The sequence below is a fragment of the Ipomoea nil genome, unplaced genomic scaffold, assembly GCF_001879475.1.
Source record: "Ipomoea nil cultivar Tokyo-kokei standard unplaced genomic scaffold, Asagao_1.1 scaffold2353, whole genome shotgun sequence".
Lineage (NCBI taxonomy): Eukaryota > Viridiplantae > Streptophyta > Magnoliopsida > Solanales > Convolvulaceae > Ipomoea > Ipomoea nil.
Window position 1 is genome coordinate 49,399 of NW_017618781.1, and position 23,828 is coordinate 73,226.

The window sequence follows — 23,828 nt, forward strand, 5'->3', positions numbered from 1 at the left end:
AACCCTTTATTCATTCTTTTTCCCTCTTTTCCAATTAATACATACCATACATACGTTATGATTTATTTTATTTCTATTTGTTTTTCTATATATTAATGCCTTCAGCCCTTCACTGTTAATGCTTTTCTAAATTTCAGTTTAAAAATATTGAACTGATTTATAATCAGCCATACAAGCAATTCTATAGTATTAGAACATGCAATAATTAATTTACCCAAGCATTATGTTATATTCTTGGTAATTAAAATTTATCGGTATAATTGAGCTGCGCTGTAAAAAGTTTATATTAACGTTTTTTTAATCATTAGGTGAATTTTTATTTTTGAAGTAATTTCTTAAAAACTATTTTTTCAAATCAAAAAGTAATTTTACATAGAAAAACATATCAATAAAAAATTAAATCTAAATTTCCAAATTATATACTTTAAGTCAATATTTTACTAAACTATACTATAACTATACATATATCTACATACCCATACTTTTGTTAAACTTATTCAAGTCAAGTTCAAATAGCTCTAGCTCAAGCTTAAGCTAAGTAAACCTCAAACTCTATAAATTAGAATTTGGTTAGACTCGAGTCGAGCTCGAACTTCAATTTTTTGAATAGAAGTATGTTTTGAGTTTTAAAACTAAGAAATGAGTGCATATTTATTTATAATAATCACAAAAAAAAAAAAAAAAAAAAAAAAAAAAAAAAAAAAAAACGTCGTTTTGGACCGTAGTCCACACAACTGTAATTTGCCGATCTCATGGGATATTAGGGTTACTTAATATTTACAAGTGATAATTATATTTAATTTATAGTTGTAATTTAATTGATTTCTTGTTGAATGAATCTCATAATTTAATTGACAATAATTTTTTGTTTATTTATTTCATAAAATATAAGTTTTAGCACAGTTTGACTAAACTAGTGCAAGCACTACACAGTCTACACATGTATGTATAGGCCAAAAGCATTGTCGATAGCCAAATCAGCTATCCAATCGCTAGGGAGGAACAAATTATGAGTTTTTTTTTTTTTTTTTCTTAACAATAAGGATGTCTTTACCAATTATTAAATCAGGACCAGCCCCAAATTATTTGTTGAGATGATTTAATTGACAATTCTATACATTTTATGAAATTTGTAATTACAAACATGCTAATAAAAAATAATACAATTAAAACTCTGCCGTCATTGCTTATAATTTTTAAAATAAATTTTAAACATTTTGAATTAAAGATAATTTATCACATCTTTTCTCATTTATCAAAAAATAAATAATTTATCTTAAGACAATTTGTAAGCGGAATATTAATATAATTGTTGGATGGGGGTTTGAAGGGTCGGGTACCACACCCAGACGTATAAACGTGGCGCTCAATGCTAACCCATGTATAAAGAAATAAAGTTGTGTATTTATTACTGATTATAGATTTTTGGCGATTCTGACAATGAGTGCCAGAATATGTCACAAGGGTTTGAATTCTATTAAAATCATGTTATGTAGTAGTGTTGGAAGTAAGGGGATTATTGTTAGGCAACCGATTTTTACTTAGCTCACCCTTAGGGCCGTTTGGTTCACGGAATGTTAGATTACCTTAGGGAATGTTAGATTGCTGGGAATGTTAGATTACTGGGAATGTTAGATTCCTGTGTTTGGTTAAAATTGAGGTATGTAATATAATCATGTTTGGTTTAGGGTTATATATATATATATATATATATATATATATATATATATATATATATATATATATATAGTATCCTTAACATATTTTCATATATTTTAATAAATTTAAAAATTAAATTAAATAAATAAGATAACGATATCATATATAATTACATGATTTTAAAATATTAACTAAAATCTTGAACTTGAGAAATAAAATTATTTTATATGCTAACGTAATAAAAAAATATATATAATATAATTACAAAAATAATTATATATAATAATAATATAAAATATATGTCTTTAAATAATTAGAATTAAAATGACAAAATTTATGAATATACAAGGTTATCTTACATTACCTAACAAAATGAAGGGAATCACATTCCCTTCAAAATCCTGTGTGGAGGGAATGTTGCATTCCCTGGGAATGTAATATTCCCTCAGAGAATATGAACCAAACATAGGTATGCAAGCTCGGGAATGTCAGATTCCCTTGGTTATGTAATATAACCTGAACCAAACGCTTAATATTTTGTTTTAATTTCCATGAAAAATTATTAGGATAATTTTGCCCTCACCAATAATAATAATAATAATAATAATAATAAAAACAACAACAACAACAATAATAATAATAATAATAATAATAATAATTATTATTATTATTATTATTATTATTATTATTATTATTGTGTAGGGGTACATTTGTCTGTATACTCATTATTCTTTACAATAATAATAATAATAATAATAATAATAATAATAATTATTATTATTATTATTATTGTTGTGTAGGGGTACATTTGTCTTTATACTCATTATTCTTTACAATAATTTCTTTTTCTACTAACTGAAAAATGTATGATTGAATACAACCCAAAACTTATATTGCATGGAATTTAAAATAAAAGTTGTTATATTTAAAACAAACCAATAAAAAATGTTTTTTTTTGAGTATATAATTATTAAAATGTTGAAGTATACAATTATGTTAATTTTCTGAAAAATGAACAAAATGCACAAAGACAATTTAATTTTCTGTTGTACATGTAAACACTGAAAAAAGATTTTTTTTTTTTTCACACGTAATACTATCTGGTGTATTCCAACGTCAATCACAATTTTCCTATGCACACTTTAAATTAATGTCAAAGATGTGATGTATGACCATTGATGATTTTCTTTTTGGTGCATAGCATTGATGATTTTTGTTTGTATGTATTTATGCCCATGCCTTTGTCCATCCGGCCATCATTGCACCAAAGAGTTGAGAGTCACTCTCTTTCACAGTTCTAAGCCTATGACCACTATCAATATCCCCTTTATCTATCTTAACATTACCAAAATCCCAAAGAGTAAACTAATTGGTGTGAGTAGTTGTGCACTCTTATCCTTTAAGAGAGATTAGAAGTTCAAATCTCTTCTCATATGAAAAAATTAATCTGGTCAGCACAATAAAGATTAGTCTGAGTATGGTACGAGCTTAAAGATGTATCTTACAGTTAGGATTTGCTCAAGCCACCTCCCATCGTTATATTGTGGACCAGGGTCCCCAATGCACTGTCGACTCTGGTTCAATGCACATATTTTGACTTCATAATATACAGAATTCATGTCTTAAATTGAATTATTTATTTTTTGATAAATGAAAAAGATGAGTTTAAAATTTATAAGCAATGACAGTAGAGTTTTAATTGTATTATTTTTATTAGCATGTTTGTAATTACAAATTTTATAAAATGTTTAGAATTGTCAATTAATTCATCCCAACAAATAATTTGGAGCCGGATATAATTGGTAAAGACATCCTTTTGTAAGGAAAAAAAGAGTTTTAAATTTGTTCTTCCCTATTGAATGATTGATTTGGCTATGGACAATGTTTTTTGGCCTATACATACATGTGTAGTGCAAACTGTACTAAAGTTGTTAAATAAATAAACAATAATTATTGTCAATTAAATTATCAAATTCATTCAACAAGAAATCAATTAAATTACAACTATAAATATAACTATTACTTGTAAATATTAATTAACCCCTAATATCCCATTAAAGCTCTCTTCAATCAATAGCTGTGTGTCTCAACAAACATAAATTAAATCAAAACATCCACAAATAAAATTAAATTTTCATTGAACATATTAACAAGTCTTCTTCCCTTTCCCCTCCCATCCCTCTAGTAATTAATAAAAGCAAAACCGTAGCTATGAGACATTAATGCCCCCATCCCTTCATTTCCCCCTCCCCATCCCATAGTTATCCCCATCCCTTCATAGCTACTATCGCTATAAATTCTACAGCCAGAGACTTCAATGCCCTCACTCTCCCTCTCCCTCTCCCTCGAGAACCACTAAACAACAATTTCAATTCCTCACTCTCCTTGTTATTGAGACCATAGCAACTCGACCTTAGTCATATTCCTTGGTCAGGTATTTTTTTTTGTTTTTTATTTTTAATTTCTTTAATTTAGAAATCATTTTGATTATTTTTTGGATGAATGTGGTATTATTTCGAATTATTATGGATATTTGTGACTTTTTGTTAATTATTTTGATTTATTATTAATCTTTGTGAATTATTGTTAATATCTCGTGAATAGTAACATTTATTGTAAATGTTTGTTAATTTTTTTTTGAAATACAATATTAGTTTTGTTTTTAAAATTATTGTAAATTTATAAGGAATATTGTGAGTTTTATTAAAACCCATCATAGAAAGTTTTGCGGATTATATTTTATTTGAATAGGTTTTCTTTTGATTTTTCTAATATTATTTGCAAGCATCTACTACACCTAAAAATGATGTTTAAAGTTTTTTCTTTTTAAAATCGACATTAAAACTTTTTATGAGTAGTGCTTTAAGAAAATTTCTGTGAATAGCCATGAAAAGCAAATTTCTGTGAATAGCCGTGAAAAGAAAATTTCTGTGAATAACTGACATTATTATAAATTAATTTTATTAAGAAAAACACTGTTGTTTCCTGGAAGAAAATAGCCGTGAATATGTTTTATATTTTTCATTCACATTGAATACTTCTATTTTTTATTTTTTATTTTCGAAAAGTCCAATATGAAAAGCAAAATAAATAGAGAAATAGCTAATAATCAAGATTTAAAAGCAAATAGTTAATAACCTTACATATTGTATATACCATTACAAATAACTATACATACATATATATATATATATATATATATATATATATATATATATATATATATATATATATATATATATATATATATAGAAATTAACAGTCCAATTATCAATTAAAACTTTTAGTTGAAAATTTTGAACCTTTGAATCACCCGATCAAAAAAGACTATGCAATTGTTTTTTATTATACAAAATAAAAAAAAAATCTCAAATTCTAATTTATAACTAATTCATTTAATTAAATATTTTGATTAATTATGTCCACAAGTAATTATTGTTTGTACCAACCCAAATCAAATCACTTTAAATATATTGACTCGTACAAAGTAAGCTAGTAAGTGATTTTGTCTGTATCCGATTCTTCAACTTGTTATATAAGTATAATAAATAAAATATAAATACTAGAACACATAAAAGTGCATTGCAATGTATTACAATTATTATTGTGTGGACCTTATTTTGTATATTATAAAATAATGTATATTCAATAAAAAATAATGTACATTCAGTACAAAAATAATGTACATTGTATTCATGGGATGTATATTATTTTGTATTGAGTGTACATTATATTGTATAATGTACATACATTACAAAAATAATCTACATTTAGTATATTAAAATGTACTTCTTGTTATGGTCCACACAATAATTTGCCAATGTCTTTATACTAGGATTCCATTTCGAATATTTTGTTAATATGAATTCGAAGTCCATACTGGCATTTGTTTGGGTTGAAGTACCAAGGTTACTTTTAGAACGCTCCAAGCAATTATGAGCAGTAATGCATCATGCGCTACCCTTAAAATTGCACAAAAATAAAAAGTCAAAAAAATATTAAATTTACATGAAGATAAAAACAAATAACATAAAAATTGTATAATCATATCCAAATTAAAGTTTAATGAACAAATAACTACATATACTATCTCAAGGAAAATCAACCAGTTATTGCTCCCTTCACCTTCCCCTTCCCCTTCATCAAGATAGTATGCTGGAGGACTGCCATCCAAGCATACTACATTAATCAAGGTTAAAAGGTCATATTCAATTAACCTTGTAATGTAGTATGCTTGGATTGCAGTCCTCCAGCATACTATCTTGAAAAAGGGGAAGGGGAAGGTGAAGGGACCAATAATTGGTTGATTTTCATTGAGGTAGTATATGTAGTAATTTGTTCATTAAACTTTGGGTATAATTATACAATTTTTATGTTATTTGTTTTTATCTTCACGTAAATTTAATATTTTTTTTAACTTTTTATTTTTGTGCAATTTTAAGGGTAGTGCATGATGGGTTACTGATCATGATTGCTTGGAGTGTTCTAAAAGTAACCTTGGTATTTCAACCTAAACAAATGCTAGTATGGACTTCGGATTCATATTACCAAAATATTTGAAATGGAATCCTGGTATTAATACATTGCAATATAATTTTATGTGTTTTGTTATTTATATTTTATTTATTATACTTATACATACTTTAATTATTAACGAAGAGTTAATAGCTCCAATAATGGTCCTCCGAGTGTTGAGGTATTACCAGCTGTGATTTTACGACTTTACAATGACCCGTACATGCTCTCTTAGTTGCAAAAAATAATCACTCGTGATCCTCCATTAGATTTTCTATTAAATAGTTATTAAGTTGGGGGACAAACTTGTCTTCTTACCGGGTCATTTTGCCGGTGAGGAAGAATTTGAACATGGTTTCCCTGAAAAGGAAATGTCTAACATGGGATACAAAAGAGGGAAATTGTTTTTCCCTTAGGCGAAATTGTACTTTTGGTATGTCGCCTAAGGGAAAGACAATTTCCATGTCTATTTTTGAAATGCGTTGAACCACCGTATTTGTGCAGTATTTACATATTAACGTCGTATTTACTTAAAAATCAATGTATTTACTTATAAAACAATGTATTTATAGGTTTAAATTAACGTATTTACGTTTGAACGATCGTATTACAATTTTTTTAGAAAAAAAAAGGCAGAATAAACGTTAAATAAATTAAGGTGTTCGATTATTTTGTTGATTTGATGTTAATTAGTAGAAGGACGAATAAATAATTGATGCAAACTCCTCAAATAATTTAGCTATTGTGATTGATGTTGTTAAACAAAAAAATATTGCAGTAAAGAAATTAATTATCAAGATCTCAACATGAAAGCTAGACCTATATTTTGACACATCGTTAACTTTTTTCACAGAACAGTGGGAAGAAATAACAACACATTTTAATATTAATACAACCGAGGACGATGTCGTTTTATTCAGTTTGGAGGACAACAGTGTTCTCCTGTTGGTCATTGGTACATGTCATGTTGAAAATATTTATCCATGGTCGGTTAAATATTTCATTAATGACCATGTCTACGGTGAACTTTACACTTTAGACGTATAATAATAATCCTGTTACACGTTTCGATGATTTTATTATACTGTACCTATGTTTCACTTTTAATTATTATTTTTACTTGTATTATTGTCTACTCATAAATTTTTTACTAAATATCACGACAATTTTATATTTAAATATTTAATTAACAACACAACATTATTATACAGGAGAACAAAATTAATACGGCATTATTATACAAAATTACTAAATTAATACAGTTAACACGGCATTATTATACACAATTACTAAATTAATACGGTATATAGCTTTGTAAATACGTTAATGTTTATGTTGCCAAACACTTAGGCGAAATTACAAAACATCAATTTCGCCTAAGGGAAAGGCACTTTCCCTGATTGGTATCCCAGTTTGAGAATTTCCCTATTTCGAATCCCACGCTCAATACTTTCCCCGATGAGTTAATGATCCTCTTCTTACCATCACCCTTATTTCCATCCTATAAGTTGGCTTGTGTTTGCGCGCCGTGGTAAACTCCGGTGTTGGGGAAGAAACCTACGCCCCTCGGAACGTTCTAGAAGGTCGGGAGTATTGTGCGACCCTCGCCTACGGGATCGAGGAGATGGAGGAGTGTTTCTTCGTCACATTGGAGAAGCTGTTCGTAAAGTCCGGGGTGTCGCCGGCGGAGATTGACGTCCTCGTCGTGAACGTTTCAATGCTGTCGCCGGCGGCGCCGTCTTTGTGCTCGAGAATCGTGCGGCGTTTCGCGATGAGGGAGGATGTCAGGGCATTTAATTTGTCAACCTGGTGGAGAACATATTCAGGCGGTCTCGCCGGAACATGTTGTCACCTCAGAATCCATCGCGTACGTTGTTCTGGTATTCCGGGAACGACAAGTCCATGATGCTCGCGAATTGTCTGTTCCTCAGCGGAGGTTGTTCGATTCTATTAACGAACCGCGACAATCTGAGCTCTAAATCAATCATGAAACTCAAATGTTCAGAGAGAACACACCTGGGAGCAAACGACGAAGCGTTCAGCTGTTGCATGGAGGAGGCAACACAGAGCTTGGAGAAAGAAGAAAGAAGAACTGTTTGATTGTTTTCAATGTAACTGAAAAAACTTATACAAGCTGCTTTCCTCTGTTTATATATGGAGGGGAAAGTGCTAAAACAAGAAAGGGGGGAGAGCTAACTAAGCTAACAAAACCAGTTAGAAAAGCAGTTACAAGAAGCTATTAGAGGGAACAATACAAAGTGAAGCTACTGCTGCTACTTGGATTCGGACGCCATTATTTCTTCTTCTTCTTCGGTCTTCGAAGAATCTTAGGCCAAGCTCCCTCTTGCTAATCAATGTTTTCACTTGATAAAAAGACCAGTTTGTCCTCCAACTTAATGCTTATTTGACAAAAAATCTAACCAAGGATCACGAGTGGTTATTTTTTATAACTAGGAGGATGTATGCTGGTCGTTTTAAAGTCGGAAGACCACATCTGGTAATATCCCAATACTCGGAGGATCATTAGAGGTATTAACTCTATTACCAAACTTAACTTTTGATGGATAGGATATTATTAGAGCTTTGCAGCTGGAACAGAGTCTATGTTTACTATTGTGTTGGGTCCTCATTTACGGGAGATGTTGAATCCGTGGTATTTTATTTTTTTAAATATATAAGATAAAATTTAATTTTTAATATATATAATGATAACTTAAACACTCATTAATTATTTGACTTTAATTAATAATCTTTAATATGCATATAGGGATCTGCACCAATGCTTCCATCATCCCCAAACCAAGTTTGATAAGTATATATGTTTATTAGTTTCATACATATATACATTCACTGTGATACTAATTAATTAAGTCTAACTTAACTTGTTGAATTAACATCTAATGCTTTTACTCTCAATACATACTGCAAAGTATTGCAACTAACACCACTATTTATTGTGATGTCAGCCTTTAATCGAGTCCAGGTTAACTCGCTCGATCGTTATATAGATACGAATTATAAAGTACATACTTATCCATTGACCTTATTTTAATATTAATATACTTTTATATGTTTTAGATTCATTATGATTTGTCATTTGAGCATCTAGCTTGCCTAGTGAACAAAAATTGCAGCTTGGTTAAGATGACTACAATTCAAGGTGAGTAGACTTAATAAAATTAATGATATAACATATTAAATAAGGAAGAAAGATAATGTAACATTATTTAATGAACTAACAAGAAGTAATAGTCTTTAATTATTTATTTATTTGATTCAGAAGTAAGATTGGAACTACTTGATGCATTACCAACCACAAGTAGTCATTCTTTCAAAGGCATTTGATGACTAACTAGTTGCATCACTCATGATGTCACTATGTTTTCTTGGGTTGCTCCAAAGATGATGCGCATTGTAGACAACAAGGTAATATTAATATGTCAATTTTTTTTCATTAATTAATAACCCAAATCATAATTTTAATTACCAAAATGACCTATTATAACATATATTCATATTGAATTAGTGTCGCATTATATTTTGCAAACTTATCCCCAAGTGTTTGTTGATTGGTTTATGATCGGTCAGCAATTCAGATAATTGACTTGTCTACTGAAGCAAAAAATTATACTGAATTTAGAATTCTTATAGACCACAAGAATGAAGCTTGAGCAAAAAGTTGTATTGATATACCAATATGGGAATTTCCATAAATACAATCCCATACTGGTATGTCAATACAACTTTTTGTTCAAGCTTCATTCTTGTGGTCTATAAGAATTCTAAATTCAGTACAATTTTTTGCTTCAGTAGACAAGTCAATTATCTGAATTGCTGACCGATCATAAAACCAATCAACAAACACTTGGGGATAAGTCTGCAAAATATAATGCGACACTAATTCAATATGAATATATGTTATAATAGGTCATTTTGGTAATTAAAATTATGATTTGGGTTATTAATTAATGAAAAAAAATTGACATATTAATATTACCTTGTTGTCTACAATGCGCATCATCTTTGGAGCAACCCAAGAAAACATAGTGACATCATGAGTGATGCAACTAGTTAGTCATCAAATGCCTTTGAAAGAATGACTACTTGTGGTTGGTAATGCATCAAGTAGTTCCAATCTTACTTCTGAATCAAATAAATAAATAATTAAAGACTATTACTTCTTGTTAGTTCATTAAATAATGTTACATTATCTTTCTTCCTTATTTAATATGTTATATCATTAATTTTATTAAGTCTACTCACCTTGAATTGTAGTCATCTTAACCAAGCTGCAATTTTTGTTCACTAGGCAAGCTAGATGCTCAAATGACAAATCATAATGAATCTAAAACATATAAAAGTATATTAATATTAAAATAAGGTCAATGGATAAGTATGTACTTTATAATTCGTATCTATATAACGATCGAGCGAGTTAACCTGGACTCGATTAAAGGCTGACATCACAATAAATAGTGGTGTTAGTTGCAATACTTTGCAGTATGTATTGAGGAAAAAAAAAAGCATTGAATGTTAATTCAACAAGTTAAGTTAGACTTAATTAATTAGTATCACAGTGAATGTATATATGTATAAAACTAATAAACATAAATACTTACCAAACTTGGTTTGGAGAGTTTTGCAATATTGCAGAATGATGGAAGCATTGGTGCAGATCCCTACATGCATATTGAAGATTATTAATTAAAGTCAAATAATTAATGACTGTTTAAATTATCATTATATATATATATATATATATATATATATTGTAAAAATAATGTCTACCATACATGTAGATCAATCAATCACTGGAACACAAGATCAAAACTCTTGTTTTTCATTGTAAAAAACCTAAAGAATTATTGTACGTAAGACAATATATATATATATATATATATATATATATATATATATATATATATATATATATATAATAAGGGGTCATCTAATTATATTATTATTAGAGAATACACAAATTTAATTTTGGATGAATATTATTATTAATTATTATAAGTAGTCTTACGCATTATGTAAAAAGAATGCAGAGTCAGCAAGACATTTCACCCTGGCTGCCTCAGGTAAACGAGATCGAAAACGATCACAATGTATAATTACAGGCCGACCACCGGCAGAGCTTTTAGCAAGAATTGCCTAAAATATTAATTATTTAATAAAAAATTGCTGATGTTACATTGTGTGTAATTTAATTAAGACTAGAAATGACTATAATTTTCAGACTATTATACATGCAATGCAGTTTAAAAAGCCAATTAAATACATGAGAAAACCAAAATTTTAAAAACACACAAAATACTACAACATACATTTTGAGCAATCTTCATTCCCCTTCCAAACAAATCCTCCCCTATTTCATTGAAAATCCTTGCTCCACGGTAAGTTACATTATTACTCTGAAACGTTATTAAAGATGAAAACATCCAATATAATGTTGAACATGAAAATATATTTGTAGATCAGATCATATATATTAAAAATTAAATTAAATTTTATCTCATATATATATATATATATATATATATATATATATATATATTTACCACGGATTCAACATCTCCCATAAATGAGGACTCATCACAATAGTGAACATAGACTCTGTTCCAGCTGCAAAACTCTATAATATCCTATCCATGAAAAATTAAGTTCGTTAATAATTGAAGTATGTATAAGTATAATAAATAAAATATAAATAACAAAACACGTAAAATTACATTGCAATGTATTAATACCAGGATTCCATTTCTAATATTTTGTTAATATGAATCCGAAGTCCATACTGGCATTTGTTTGGGTTGAAGTACCAAGGTTACTTTTAGAACACTCCAAGCAATCATGAGCAGTAACGCACCATGCGCCACCCTTAAAATTGCACAAAACTAGAAATTCAAAAAAAATATTAAATTTATATGAAGATAAAAACAATGTTGGTCCAAGTAAGGTCGAAAGAGAGTCTAGAGGGGGAGGGGGGAGGGGGGGGGGGGGGTGAATAGACTCTACTCGAATTTTTGAAAACAACTTTCGGTGAGTAATGCACAACGGAAAATGTGAGCTCGTTTTAGAGTATTCTTTTCACGCTTTTGATATGGAAAGTTGGGGTTTGATCAGTATGTATGCAATATAAGGCAAGTAAATAATCGAAAGTAAATAGAGAGTGAGAGAGAGGTTTTTAGGGTGGTTCGGCTATTAACTAAGCCTACTCCACTCTTCTTTCACAACTTGTGAAAGAGTTTGCACTATCACTCCTAGTACAAACTAAACAAGCTAAGCTAGCTTCCTTGTTCACTAAGCCGGACAGCTACTTGTGTAGGTTTTTCAACTCCGAGAGTTTACTCCGCCTCTATCAACGTCTTTTTAAGAGTTGAGGGTTGGAAAGACTTGTACCATCTTGTCAGAAATCAAGGACAAAAGCCATAGTGACTTTGGCTCCAATGGCTATACAGTACAAGTGCATTAAATGCCTTTTGTCCACTTAGTAATACACACTGGTTTTTAGGTTTGAAATTTTCATCTCTCTCCAACGGATGTATTTTTCCACCTATAAATACCTCTCTTCTCCATTGAAGTAGGTGCTGGTTAACTCACTCTTGCAATCTTAAGAAAAGCTCTTAAAAGCAGTTCCATCTTGTCAAGCTTTTCATAACCAGTGTTTGTTGTGAAGTCTTTCAAAGGCATATCCATCCTCATACTTCACAACTTGAATCTGTCTTGCTCTTTTCTCAAGTGAAGATCTATCCAGACATCAAGACGAGCTTCAACATGTTGGAGAACCACCAGAATACTTTTCTAACATCTCTGCTTAGGAAGAAGTTGATAAAGGCGGAGTAAACTCTAGGAGTTGAAAAACCTTTCAAGTGGCTGTTTGGCTTAGTGTTCAAGGAAGCCAGCTTGAAGTAGTTTGTACTAGGAGTGATAGTGCAAACCCTTTTATGAGTTGTGAAAGAAGAGTGGAGTAGACACAGTTGGCCGAACCACTATAAAAATCTCTCTGTCCATCTCTCTTTATTTATCGCTTTTACTTTCGTGTCTTGCATATCATACAACATCGACCAAACGCTAAATCTTTACCAACACGAAAGAGTGCAAAGTAAATTTAACATAAGATACTATTTCCGCTGCATATATCTCCGAAAGGAGAATAATCGAAAAGAATCGATTAGAGTCTATTCACCCCTCCCCCCCCCCCCCCCCCCCCCCCTCTAGACTCTCTCTGACCCTACCGAGACCAACACTACTCGTGTTCGTGTTCGATAAGTGTTCGTTTATGTTCGTTTGTTAAGGTAAACGAACATTAACAAACAAAATTTAAAGCTCGGTTAATAAACGAACAGAGCTTGAACAACTGTAAGCTCGTTTGCTAAGAGATCGTGAACAAGCTAGTTTGTGTTCGTTTACAAATGTTCGTGAACAAGCTCGTTTATGTTCGTTTAATAATGTTCGTGAACAAGCTCGTTTGTGTTCGTTTAATAATCTTCGCGAATATGTTCACAAACATATATATTATATTATATTATATTAGTTTTGTAGTTGTGTTGTTTGTTTGACTATTGTTCTTGAACGTAGATTATTTATTGTTCACGAACGAATTGTGATCATGAACATGTGAAGCTGTTTGTTAATTAATTAAGTGTCCATGAACGTAAATGAATATGTTCGTCAATGTGCTTGTTAATGAACATGTTTGTGAACGTGTTTATTAACGTTAACGAACACGTTCGCGAACGTTAACGAACACTAAAGAACGCTTAACAAACAAACACAAACAGGATTTTCAAAAACCTTAACAAACGAACACGAACAACCTCCGTTCGTTTATGTTCGGTTCGTTAACAACCCTAAAGAAGGGTTAAACATCGCTAGCTCTTCCATAAGTAAAAAGTCAGCCACCATCAAAGTTCCATAAGTAACAAAGCTCATTTGTTACTAGAAAGCTGGAATTAAGCACCTCATACAGACAAAAAACATCATATACAACTCAAAACCTCCCGCATCCCTCCCAAGAAGAGGGGAAAAAAAGAAAAACAAATAAGTTTCAGATAGAAGAATTTAGAATGCTTTTTAGAGATTGAGTGTGCAAGTCCTAGCTTAATAAGTGATAATGAACATGCAAAACAATATTATGGAAATAATGTTCAATATCGATCATTAACTGGAAACACTTGTCACTTGCCACAAACAAGAACATGTTGGGGAAAATTGCAACGCCAACGCGCGATCTGGAAGCCTTTTAAGACGCACGGACACTACGGATGTATGGTAGAAAGAAAATCTGTGCCGTGTTATAATAACACTACCTTAAAAGTGTTATTTGCCGGGTAACGGTGCAGTTAGAACCCTGGCACGCTTTCGACCGGCTACACAGACCTACTACGGATAGCTTGCACTAGCAATCGCGTAGGCGAACCTCACTATTGCTCAGACGACGGGAGGAAAAGGAGAATCGAATAAAGGACTCGAATTCAAGGTGTGTTTTGAAACGATGTTCGGAGCTGCTATTTATAGTAAGCAGCCCTTCCATCCCACCCACATAACGGACACAGTGTGTTGTCCACACTTTAGCGCCAAAGGCGCTGCTCCTTACAAAGGAGCGCACTGTGCGCCCATGAAATGAAATGGATTCTCCATTTCTTATTCCAATGACAAAGTCAAAGGGGTGTAGGTGGACATGGACCAACATTAAATGCTTTCATCTTTAATTTTCCCAACAATCCCCCACAAACTTAAAGAGGAAAGAAAAAAAATAATGTCTGAGCAATACAAATGAGCTGATCTTAATGTCAGTGTTTGAGAACTTGAACTGACATGTAGTGACACTGAGTAATTTTCTTCCCGAGAGTGATATGAATCTTGAGCTCACCGGTTAGATAAATTTTGAACTCGAATGCACACACACATCAACTCAAAAGGCAGGTTCTACAAAAGTCAAACTCTTTGACTTCTTATGAACACCCTTAGTATTAAAGAATGTTACGTCTGTCTCAAATATGGACTTCTATCCTGTCAAAGTCTATCACAAAACAGACTTTTAAAAGCTCCCAACAATCCCCCACCATTAAAGGGATTTAGGTTGATGCTGTCATTGCCTGATGACGATCAAAACAAATTTTCATGCCAGTGTATAAAACTTGAACTGTCATATAGTGACATTAAGTACTTCTCTAGACGGGAGTGAATTTGATCTTGAACTCATCGAATAGACAAAGTTTGAACTCAACGCACTTAATTTGCTTTGGTCGCCTTGAATCTCATGAGGTCATACTCACGACCCTGAGATATCCCCTGTTAGGTCTATTCTAGGATAGACCTTCAACTCTGTCAAGTCTACCTCATCGCAGACCACCATGATCGGCTACAGAGTATTTATGGGTCCCATACCTATTTCCCTTGATGCGTCAAGGACGACCTTTCTGTTTAGGCCCTTTGTGAAATGATCTGCAATTTTCCTTTCAGATCTCACAAAACCCATTGTGATTACCCCATATATTATTAGCTGCCGTACAGACTCATGTCTGACTCTTATGTGTCTACGTTTCCCATAGTAGACATTGTTTTGCGCAACACAAATGACAGTTTGTGAATCACAATGTGGTGAAGGTGTTGGGCACTCCCACAATTACACGGTTATCTCCATGTTTCTTAGCCACTCAGCTTCTTGGGATAATCCTATTATCTTTCATAAGAGGCGGTTAGCCCTTTTCTACTCAAGTTAGGGATCTCTTTTAGGTCTATCTCAACATAGACCATCCCAATTGAGTATAAGACACCAAGAGCACTTTGTACTCATGTCATTATGCGGTGAATTCATTAGGTTTGTCTCAACAAAACCACCCTTTCACAAAGAGTTATGAATTCATTAAGAGTTGTAGCTCAACCTCACATGCGGTGAATTCATTAGGTTTGTCTCAACAAAACCATCCTTTCTCAAAGAGTTATGAATTCATTAAGAGCTGTAGCTCAACCTCACAAGTACACACACTGTCGGAATGACCAACTAGTGTACTATTTTGTAACTCTTTTCATGGCTTCGTTTGACCACAGAAGTAGGATTCACCACGAATTCATTACCACTTGGACTTCAAGTCATTCCAATGAGTCAACGACTAATCCTCATAATTAGCCCTCAAGTAAGTTGATTCTTTTGACCAAACTTACATGCATTTTGACGAGTACTTCGTTTACTCGTAAATAATCCCTTGAGATTTTCATGTTTAACATGAAACATTCTCTTTCATCATTATTCTCAATACCACAGAGAAACTTTGATGAAAATATAAGGAGTTTATTACCCCCACAATGCAACACTTACAAATAATTTTGTCAAACGTATTTGATCTCTTACCCAGACTGATATTTGGTGCCCAACTTTAGCTCCTTTGTAGACTGAGTTTTGCCGATTTGCTTTGTGTAGCATTATAGAAGCTTCGCACTTTGCCTGATACATGCTCAACAGTTGAATATATTTCAACAAACTTGGTTATCTCAATTGATCACAATTACCCTTTAACTAGGAATATGTTTGAGTTCATATTTATTCGGAATGTCTCTCAACAATGAGACTTCAGAATTGCCACTAGCACAATTTTTCCTTCCCTTAAGGAATTTAAAACTCATATAAAACATTCATAGGATGCAAATCAATATTACTATTGCAGTACTTCAACAACTTCTATTGCAAGGCTTTGATTGTATTAGCAACATATGAAAGTCAACCTCATTTCAGGTAAAGATCAAGTGGCGCTCTAACTAGCCTGCATGATCAACACCCTACTTCTTAAAAACTCCCAGGTCGAATGGTGAAACCGAAGTTTACTTAAAAACCATCTTCCTAGACAGAGTGTTCAAGAATGATGACTTTTCTATGTTCTCACTAAATTACAATTGAAGCCTATGATATATGCTCTTATTTTTATACAAATAATTTTGGTAAAAGATTTGCGCAATATCTATGCACGAATTATTTCAATCAATGTCATTAGTATTCAAAACACTAAAGAAATAAGTACTACTAAGTAATCAAAATCTAGACTACTCAACACTAAGATAACCATACTTCATGCGAACCCTTAGAACCAGAGCAAAAATAGTTACTCAAAATAACTATTTATTTAAAGAGACTCAATACTCATCTTGTTCTGTCAGATTGACTTTTGCTGGTTTTGCCCTTGTGATGGTAGCACTGGTGTGCTCGGTGTCCTTGCTTTCTGCACGCAAAACACATTCCTTTAAACTTCTTGATTTTTCTACTCCTTTCGTTGTAGACGGTTCTGACACTTTGATTTTCATTTCCATTGGCACCGTACTTTTCTGACAGTGATTCCCAAATGACTTTTGCCGAATCTTGTTTGACATAGATGTCGAACAATTCGTCATTCATTTGTGACAGTAGGTATCCTCTGGCTGCCGCATTGTCATTTCTGAATTGAGTCAGAGTTACACCCGGTTCTTGACCCGGAATGTAATCTATTTCAGGACTGCTTTCTCTCGATTCTTTACCCGGAGTGTAATCAGGTTCATGATTACATTTTGTAGCACCAAACGGAGAGAACACTGTTGGAGTAGGTTCAGGTGCAACTGAAAATAGCACGTAAACCAACTTTAATTGTTCAAAAAGAATAAGCATTCTTTGAGCCCATCTGTTGTAATTTCTCCCATCAAGCGCGGTGATCTTTGATAGATCCGGTATGACAGAAGGTGTCATAATGCTAAAGGTTGACTGTTGCAAAATAACGCTTTTAACTGTTGGGGAAAATTGCAACGCCAACGCGCGATCTGGAAGCCTTTTAAGACGCACGGACACTACGGATGTATGGTAGAAAGAAAATCTGTGCCGTGTTATAATAACACTACCTTAAAAGCGTTATTTGCCGGGTAACGGTGCAGTTAGAACCCTGGCACGCTTTCGACCGGCTACACAGACCTACTACGGATAGCTTGCACTAGCAATCGCGTAGGCGAACCTCACTATTGCTCAGACGACGGGAGGAAAAGGAGAATCGAATAAAGGACTCGAATTCAAGGTGTGTTTTGAAACGATGTTCGGAGCTGCTATTTATAGTAAGCAGCCCTTCCATCCCACCCACATAACGGACACAGTGTGTTGTCCACACTTTAGCGCCAAAGGCGCTGCTCCTTACAAAGGAGCGCACTGTGCGCCCATGAAATGAAATGGATTCTCCATTTCTTATTCCAATGACAAAGTCAAAGGGGTGTAGGTGGACATGGACCAACATTAAATGCTTTCATCTTTAATTTTCCCAACAGAACATACATCCGAAGATGATGATTCACATCTTCAGTATCACAACAATCTGTAAATCATTTGGTCAAAGAGAACTTATCTCATTCTAGTTCTGCTTCTTATTATTAGGATGCAATTTTTCTTAAGAAATAACAAATCATGTAGCTAACTAGCTAAGAGCGGTTAGAGACCTTTACCTTTCCATCACATACCTTAGCAAACATGCATGATATGCAATCTATATGCAAACTATAACTTTTGGATACAAACAATCAAATGAAAACAGTTAAAAAAGCATATAATGATTCAAATTTAACATGCATTTAAGTTTATTTAGCTACTGAATTAAGCAACCACCGCTGGTTTTTACTGGCTATCTTTCAAAGATTTGGATTAGGAGCTTAATAGTGACAACGGTAAATTACAGCTAACACTTTTTTAAATACCGACGATTAAATACCGACGATTTGTTTTAAATACTTTTTTAAATAGTGACAAAAATTTGTTTTCAATTATTAAATACCGACGATTAATCTAACCGCCACTAAATATTTAATTAGAAACCACCTCTAAATTAATGTCGTTAAATTATGATTTTTTTTATTTTTTTATTTTTGTAGTGGAAAAGTTGCGGAAGAGAATGAATAAAAATATAAGAGAAGAAAAAAATGCAAAAAAGGGTTTTAATTAGGAAGGGTAATAGATGTCATTTATTTAAAATAATAAGAATAAAGATGGAAAAAAGTTAGAAAGCTCCTAACTTATTTTTGAAACGCTATTTAAGGTAGCTTTTCAAAATAAGCTCTTATTTTAAGCTACTAGCTTATTCTTGAAACATTACCAAACAGAGTGTTGGTCCCGGTAGGGTCAAAAGAACTAAAGAAGAGTTTAGAGGGGGGGGGGGGGGGGGGGGGGGGGGGTTGAATAGACTCTGCTCAATTTTTCAAAGCAACTCCTTTCGGAGTGACGCGCAACGAAATAAATAGTTTGTTTTAACTTGAACTTTGCACAGTTTCGTTATGAGGAATTATCGTTGGGTCAGTATGAGATGCAATGCACGAAAGATAATCAGCTGTAAGTAAAGAGAGATTTTTTATAGTGGTTCGACTATTAACAATGTCTACTCCACTCTTCTTCCACAACTTGTGAAAGGGTTTGCTCTATCACTCCTAGTACAAACTACTTCAAGCTTAGCTTCTTTGATCACTAAGTCGGACAGCTACTTGGTAGGTTTTTTTTAACTCATCGACTTCTTTCCACAGAGTTGAGTGTTGGAAAGATAATGCTATGTTTCTCCAAACACGTTGAAGTCTTGCCTTGTTGACTAGATGAATCTTCACTTGAGAAAAGATGCAAGACTTCTTCAAGTTTGTGAAGTGTAGATGTAGGATGATCCTCTTTGAAATCTTCACAAATGTACCACGCTGATCATGAAAAGCTTATGAATGAACTTTGTTTAAAGAGCTTTTCTAAGGATAAAATCTGTTGAACGATCAACACATTCTTCAATGGAGAAGAAAGATATTTATAGGTGAGGAAAAATTCATCCATTGGAGGGAGATGAAATTTTGAACCTATTAACCAGCGAGTAATGACCAGTGGCCATGGAGCATTTAATATGGTTGTACTATGTAGCCGTTAATGATAAAAAGCACCATGGCTTTTTGTCCTTTTCACTAACAAGATGGTACCAATCATTTAATGCTCATTGATTTATGTGAATATCATTTTGTCTAGGATGATTGCCTAGCTATGAGACATAGACAACATTCTTCTTGCTTCACTTAATAAAAGTTGTCTTTACAAATCTGACTTAGACTTGTTGTCTCGAAAAGGTTACTCGAGAGATTGAACTTATCTTTCGATCTTCTCTAGAATAATGACCTTCTTAGTCATTTGATGATTGTTCGAGAGTTAGACCCTTCCATCTTTCGGTCTAAGTTGATCTCTCGTTCTTCTCTTTGTCTTCATGTCTTCAAGTAGACCTACCATGCTAGTCTCAATCAAGATTCGTGTACTACTTAGTGCGAATCATACATTATTGAGTTACAATGGTTTTCGTTTGCAACGAAAATTCTAAGACAAAATGAAAATAGGGGTCTATAATCCTAGCAAGTTTGGTATCATCAAAATCTAATTACACTTGTTTCTGACATAGAGCTTATGACTTATTAGTAGCTTAAAATAAGCTATAAGTTCCTAAATAAGCTCTGCAAAACATGCATCAAAACTTCGCTTTTGGCAAGGTGATTGAGTTGTCATCTATTGAAATATTAAGGTATTAATTAGTCCATCTGATCTTTAGTTAACCCTAGACTTCCCACATAGGGGAGCAACCGAATACTAATGCACCACAACGCATACACATCGAATTGACATGTGCACGTTGTCAAACTTTCTCTAGATTGGAGAGAAGAGTCTCTTTGGAGCAATTCTCTCCCCTCCTTTGTCCTTGCACGGGAGAGATGCACTAACCCATGTTTTTTTTTTTTTTTTTTTAACATGTATCTGTTTGGTCACTTGAAAGTTGACTTCTAAATATCTTAGTCTGACCCATCTAAGATCTTAAAAAAAAAATGTTCAATTTATTTGAAAGCCAACAACGAGGTCAAATATATTAATGATTGAGATGCAAAATACGCAGAGACTAGGAAGACCGAGAGCCTACTACCTTAGTTAGGATGTGAGCAATTCATAACTACTTTCTCACTGAGTCATTTTATGAAAATAATAGAGCATTTTCAAGAAAATAACAAAAAAAAAAATGTAACTCTTAACTTTTAGCAAAATAGAAAAAACAAAATTTCTGACATTTATTCAAACACAAGAAAATTAAAATAAATTTTTAAAAATGAGTCATTTTCTGAAAATAATCTTTAGTAAATACTTTCCTAGTTTTCAAATGGATTCGGAGAGTACGGGAAAATGTGATTTAATGCAGTAGACCAACAATGCCATATTCAATGGAGTACGTAAATAACGTACATATATAAATGCATAAACGCTCCACATGGATTAAGCATTTAAGCTCCAAGATTAAATGAATTGATAATTAATGGTGATTTGTTGATTTTACACTAGTATATATATATATATATATATATATATATATATATATATATATATATATATATATATAAGTAAAATCCTCCAAACCAATTTTTCCCCCAAAACTTAAGGTCATTTTTGTAAATTCATATATATTGAAATAATAATTATAGATATAAAAATTTATATATATAGTCATTTATATATACGTGTGATATTATATATATATATATATATATATATATATATATATATATATATATATTAGATGTATATATTGATAGTAATAATATATAAATTAGGTAGTAAAAGAATAATTAAATAATTAAATATAGTAAATATTCTGTGTGATATATATATATAGACATTATATACAATTAATATTTAATTTAATCTATATATACTAATAATAATAATAATAATTTTATTACCATACTTACTTTACTTTCTATATTTTTTAAATAAATTATTATACTTTCCTTTCGAATTACTATTTTTCACCTATAAATACAAATTTTTAGACTTTGGCATTCATTCATCTTCCCTCACACTACTGGTTCTTCATGATTTTTAATATATTCGTACGTTTTCTTCAATCCTAGCAAAACTCATTCACTTAATATCTACTTCAGGTAATTGTTTCTACTCTCCAAATTCTTTTGTTTAAATCTAAGTCTGTTGACATTGATGATGATGATGATCAATGAATAATATGCTTCGCTTATTATTATTATTGGATTTATTTGATTCACATGCAGGTTTCTTATCAAGGTGGTTAGGATGCTATTAAGATTATAGAAAGTTTGCCTTTGAGGGTAAGATTTTATATTCACCAAAATTATTATTTTCCCCGAGTACTGTATGTATTGATATTATATGTGATATTATATGATATATGTTATTCATGTGAACACAAGTACATTTATCGATAAATAGTAATATTGTGAGTGGTGATTCTCGAAATATCGAGAATGAGTTTCGATTTGTAGAACTCGTGCGTTATGTAAATACTTGGCTTGAAATTTTTGGTGTTGTATACATAGTAGTATTGTGAAATTGTATTAATACTGGATTATGTACTATAATTATATTTTGGACAAATCATGTTGAGAAAATTGTATTTCTTTTTTTTTTTTTTTTTTTTTTTGAAAAATGTATTTGGAGAAAATTATATATTCTGGAGAAAATTGTATTTTTGTGGAGAAAATATTTATTTGTGGAGAAATAATGAAATTTTGAGAAATTAATATATTGTGTGGTGTCCAAGTAAGAGTGAGTAATGTTTACTTGGACTATTTACTACTCATTGAGCTTAGAATCACATGAGAGTGTATCACATAAGTTATGATTCAGTTTCCAAATTGTTTGAGTGGTAGTAGGTAGGAAAACCTAACTACTTGGATATATATTACCCAGTGGTTTGGAATCTTCTGGGGTGTGCACATAGGTTTTAGTCCAGTTTCAAAGTGGATTTCAAAAAGTTTGGTTACTTCTCCATAAATAACTATTTATTCTCCATACAAGAAAATGTATAACTCCACATGTATTTTGGAAAAGTATGAAATTATATGAGTTTTGAAAATATAAAAAATTCAAACCATTATTTTACGGGGTGAAGTGAAACTTACTTAGCTTATGCTAATTTTTGTCTACATTCTGTTTTTGTGTAAAATTATTTATACAGGTGAACATGGATAGGAATTCGGGATGAACAAGTTGAGAAGGAATAAAGTTTTATTATTTGTTATTTTGAGGAAAATATTATTGTATAGTAATTTCAGTTTTAAGTATTTAGTTGATTTTGAGATATTATTTGATGTTGTAAATTTAGCATAATTACCATAAATAATATTTAATAATTGACAAATTCTATTAGGCAATAAAATTTTGCATTATAAAATCTTTTGTACTATGGATACATTATTTTTAATTATTTCGGTTTAATAATATTATATCTTATTTATAAAAAATCAAAGTAATACTTTTACTATTGAATATTAATTGACTAAAAATAATCTTAATTATTATTGTGGCAATTAATAGGTATTTAGATTTTAAAAGTCTACAGATATATGAATTATACAACCATTGAATCAATTAGTATGACAATTATATTAGGTAATCTAATTAATAATTTACTTTTTAAATTATATCCCATTTTCTTCCGTGGTAAACATATGTTTAATGTAAATTAATTAAAATGTATCAATTGGTAATATTGCATAATTATGGTATATTGTAAATGTATTAATTGCTAATCAATTTATAGTAACGTGAATATTATGTATGGGAATAACATATGAAACACGAATTTGGAAAACGAAATTGAAATTATGCAAATTGAAGAAGG

At 31.5% G+C, this 23,828-nt stretch overlaps 4 long non-coding RNA genes across 4 annotated transcripts; 2 read left to right on the forward strand and 2 right to left on the reverse strand.

Annotated features, from left to right (window-relative positions):
* The first annotated feature begins 3,931 nt into the window (after nt 1-3,931).
* On the forward strand, nt 3,932-23,272 carry LOC109152011. The gene is made up of 3 exons (XR_002049326.1): nt 3,932-4,093; nt 22,237-22,293; nt 23,163-23,272. It is a non-coding gene; the product is annotated as an uncharacterized LOC109152011 (long non-coding RNA).
* LOC109152009 lies at nt 8,994-9,594 on the forward strand. The gene is made up of 3 exons (XR_002049324.1): nt 8,994-9,157; nt 9,253-9,334; nt 9,455-9,594. It is a non-coding gene; the product is annotated as an uncharacterized LOC109152009 (long non-coding RNA).
* LOC109152008 lies at nt 9,978-10,675 on the reverse strand. The gene is made up of 4 exons (XR_002049323.1): nt 10,615-10,675; nt 10,438-10,519; nt 10,172-10,317; nt 9,978-10,051 (listed from the first exon to the last, which is right to left on the reverse strand). It is a non-coding gene; the product is annotated as an uncharacterized LOC109152008 (long non-coding RNA).
* LOC109152010 lies at nt 11,552-12,045 on the reverse strand. Its single transcript, XR_002049325.1, has 3 exons — nt 11,925-12,045; nt 11,736-11,809; nt 11,552-11,588 (listed from the first exon to the last, which is right to left on the reverse strand). It is a non-coding gene; the product is annotated as an uncharacterized LOC109152010 (long non-coding RNA).
* Nucleotides 23,273-23,828: the final 556 nt, after the last annotated feature.